Raw genomic sequence first — 4,308 nt, forward strand, 5'->3', positions numbered from 1 at the left:
GGGATACTTATAAGATACTACCATGATTTTTTCAGATTTTTTGGTCCAAAAATAAATTAGGCCAAAAACCGGCCTTACCGACCCTCCCCCTTTCTACCAAAAGAGATGAATTTTTTAAAATAAAAAGACAAATTTTGACCCATGAAAGATTTTTCAGACAATCGGGGAAAAAACTGAATGCAAAATTATGAATTTGCAATCCAAACAGATGGACTTTCAACAAAACAGTTGAACATATAATTTATCTTTTGTTTATTATAGAATAAATAAAGATATTTCAAGGCACTTTTTTGGGGGGTTTTCAACTTAGAAATTATAAAAATTATTAGTTTATTATTATTTAAAAATTTGTCAAACATATCAAAATATTTTAAATATCTTTAACATTTTATAAAGATTTCACGGATATTAACGATTTAAGAAAGGCGCGCACGCCAGATTTCAAATATTTCAAAAATTTAAAACGATTTCAGGAGGTTTTAAAACATTTTAGAAGATTTCAAAATATTTCAAAGATTTAAAACATTCAAACCAATCTAGTACACTAGATTAAAAAAAAATTAAAAAGATTTTAGAACTCACAAAAGAGTTTAAAGATTTTAAAAAGGGTTTATTAAACCACAATTCTAAGTTTTCAAAAAATTTCAAAGATTTTAAACAATTTCAAAATTTTTTAGGAGATAGAAACAGATTTTACTAAGAATTGTAATAATTTAAATAATTCCAAAGAATTCACAAAGATTTCGAACATTTCGAACATTGCAGAAAGATTTTAAAACTTTCAAAGCATTTTAAATATTTCAAAACATTTCAAAGATTTTAAACGATTTAAAATTTTTGACAAGATTTTAAACGTTTACAAAAGATTTCGAAAATATTTTAAACAAAAAATTTGAAGATATTCAAAGATTCCAACAAGGGTACAGTACACCAGATTTCAAAGATTTCAAAACATTAAAAAGATTTTAAATGATTTTAAGAGGTTTAATTTTTAATTTTTTTAAATTGTTATTAAATAATACATACAAACAAAATTTCAATGGAATTTTTGAATCGTCAATCCAAAAACGAGAATGGTTCAACAAAACAGTTGAATTATTTTTTAACAACTTTTTTTAACAACTTTAACTTTTAACTTTTTAACAAAATGTATGAATTTGCTACAAAATTATACAATTTGGAAGCAAATAATAAGAATTTTAACCAAGAAAGACAAATGTTAAATCAAAAATTTAATATCATACTCTTTAACCGAAAAGAATTTAAACATTTAAGTGGGAAAACGAAAAAAAGTGAACGTGGAAAAGACTGTGAAGCCTGTGATAAATAAATATGTCCTTTTTTAAAATAAAATTTTAACTATTTGGTTGAAGTTAATTCTTTTTTATTTGAAAATTCGACTTTTTAGTTGAAATTTTGTCTCTTTAGTTTCAAAATTGAACGACATATTCTGCAAAAATTTCCATTAAAAAGTTACTCCTTCAGTTTAAAATTTTAATTTTTTAAATAAAAAATGAATTTTTCAACAAGTTGAATTCAATTTTTCACCAGACATTATGAATTTCTATAAAAAAAGCAAATTTCTAACCAAATATTTGCTTTAAATAAAAAATTATTAAAAATTTTAAATATATATTTTTATTTTGTAGAGAAGTGGAATTGATGATATTTCAACTAAAAAATATTTTTATTTAAATCGAAAATAATTTAAGAAAAAAATTAAAAATATGAATATTTAATAAAATAGTTCAAGTTTGAAACAAAAAGATGAATTTTTAACTGGAAAGCTAAATGTTAGACTGCAAATGTAATACTTAAATTTTCAGTTAAAAAACAGTTAATTTTTAACCAAAAAAGAAACTAAGTTGGAACGAAATAATGCAATTTTCCACCAAAGAGGTAAATCTTCAACTAAAATGATGAATCATTAAAATAATGAATTTTCAAGAAAAAAGTTTAGCATTCAACCAAAAATTAAATGAATTTTTAAGAAAATAGTTTAATTTGAAATAAAATACATGATTTTCAATCAAAAATGAAATAGATTTTAAGATGAGTAAATTAATTTGCACTGAAATAGTTTTAGCAAAATAGTTCAAATTTCATCCATAGAGACGAATTTTTAAGTAAAATGAAACAAATTTTTAACCAAATAGTGAAATTTTCAACCAGGGGTGAACCTTCAACCAAAAAAGTTATTTTTAGCAAATTAGTTGAATTGTTTACCAAAAAAAATGAATTTTCGAGAAAATGGTTGCATTTGCAACAAAGTAGTTAACATTTCTACCAAATAGTTAAATTTTTAACCAAAAAAGAATAATTTTCAACCCAAAAATATTTTTCTACCAAAAAATACTAATTTTTAACAAAATACATGAATTTTCAACCAGGAAAGATAAGTTTTCAACTAAAAATGTAATAGTTAAATTCAACCAAGGTTAAGTTTTCCATAAAAAAATTATTGTTTAACCAAGAAAATTTATTTTCTGCAAAAAAAAGAGAATTATCGACAAAATACATACATTTTGAACTAAAAACAATGAATTGTCGACTGAAAGGGAAACGAATTTTCGAAAAATAGTTAAATTTTCAACCATAGATGAATTTTCAACCAGAGATGAATCTTCAAATAAAAAAATTAATTTTTAACAAATTAGTTGAATTGTTTACCAAAAAAAAAATGAATTTCCAAGAAAATGGTTGCATTTGCAACAAAGTAGTTAACATTTCTACCAAATAGTTAAATTTTTAACCAAAAAATAATCATTTTCAACCCAGAAATATTTTTCTACCAAAAAATACGAATTTTTAACAAAATACATGAATTTTCAACCAAGAAAAATAAGTTTTCAACTAAAAATGTAATAGTTAGTTTTTTAGTAAAGAAAATAATTTTCGACAAAAAGAAAAACCCATTTTCAAAAAATAGTTACATTTTTTACATAAGAGATGAATTTTAAAATAAAAAGATGAATCCTTAAAAAATAAAAAATTAATTGTCAAGAAAAGAAATCAACTTTCAAACAAGTTGTCGGTTTTTTTTTTTACTAAAAGATATGATTTTTTAAGAAAATTAATTTTCAACTAAAAATGTAAGTTTAATTTTCTATAAAACAAAAGAAATATCAACAAAATACATGAATTTTTAACCAATTTTGGACCTTATGATTAAAAAAATGAATTTTCAACTAAAAATGTAATAATTAAATTCTAGTTGAAGAAAATTAATTCTTAACAAAAAAAAAGAATTTGTAGCCAAAGAGTTAATTTTTCAACCAGAGATGAATCTTCAGCAAAAAAAAAAGATCTTTCAACAAAGTAGTTCAATTTTCAACCAAGTTGTTGATTTTTTGACTAAAAGATATAATTTTTCAACAAAATGAATTTTCAATTAAAAATGTAATGATTAAAGTCTTAGTGAAGAATATCAATTCTTAATAACCAAAAAGAATTTTTAGCAAATGAGTTAAGTTTTCAACCACAGATGAATATTCTAACATAAAAGTTTTGTTTTCTTTTTTAACAAAGTAATTCAAATTTCAATCAAGTAGTTGAATTTATAAAAAAAGAGGACTTTTTAACAAAATAGTTACATTTCTATCAAAATAATTAAAATTACAAACTAATTTCTGTATATTTCAACCGAAAAGGATGAATTTTCAACTAAGAAAAAAATGATTGTCAATAAGAGTTCAGCGTTCAACGAAAAAGTTTTTTTTTTTTTACTAAGAAGATTATTTTTTTATGAAAAAAAAAGAAATATCAACAAAATACATGAATTTTCAACCAATTTGTAACTTTTCTACTTAAAAAATGAATTTTCAACTAAAAATGTAATAATTTAATTCTTGTGGAAGAAAATTAATTCTTAACAAACAAACAAAAAAATAATTTGTAGCCAAAGAGTTAATTTTTCAACCAGAGATGGATCTTTATTTAAAAAAATTATTTTTTAACAAATTAGTTCAACTTTCAACCAAGTTGTTGTTTTTTTACTAAAAGATATGATTTTTTTATTAAAATGAATTTTCAACTAAAAATGTAATAGTTAAATTCTTAGTGGAGAATATTAATTCTTAGCTAAAAATTTTTTTTTTAGCAAAAGTGTTAAATTTTCAACCAAAGATGATTTCTTCAGCATTTAACGAAAAATTTTTTTTTTTACCAATAAGATTATTTTTTTATGAAAAAAAAAGAAATATCAACAAAATACATGAATTTTCAACCAATTTGTAACTTTTCTACTTAAAAAATGAATTTTCTACTAAAAATGTAATAATTTAATTCTTGTTGAAGAGAATTAATTCT

The 4,308-nt window shown here is 21.5% G+C and overlaps 1 protein-coding gene across 5 annotated transcripts in view; it reads left to right on the top strand.

Annotated features, from left to right (window-relative positions):
* Positions 1–4,308, top strand: part of LOC117175725 (PAN2-PAN3 deadenylation complex catalytic subunit PAN2) — a 145,912-nt gene that overhangs the window by 124,188 nt on the left and 17,416 nt on the right. The window lies entirely within an intron of this gene.

The sequence above is a fragment of the Belonocnema kinseyi genome, chromosome 6 (assembly GCF_010883055.1).
Source record: "Belonocnema kinseyi isolate 2016_QV_RU_SX_M_011 chromosome 6, B_treatae_v1, whole genome shotgun sequence".
NCBI lineage: Eukaryota > Metazoa > Arthropoda > Insecta > Hymenoptera > Cynipidae > Belonocnema > Belonocnema kinseyi.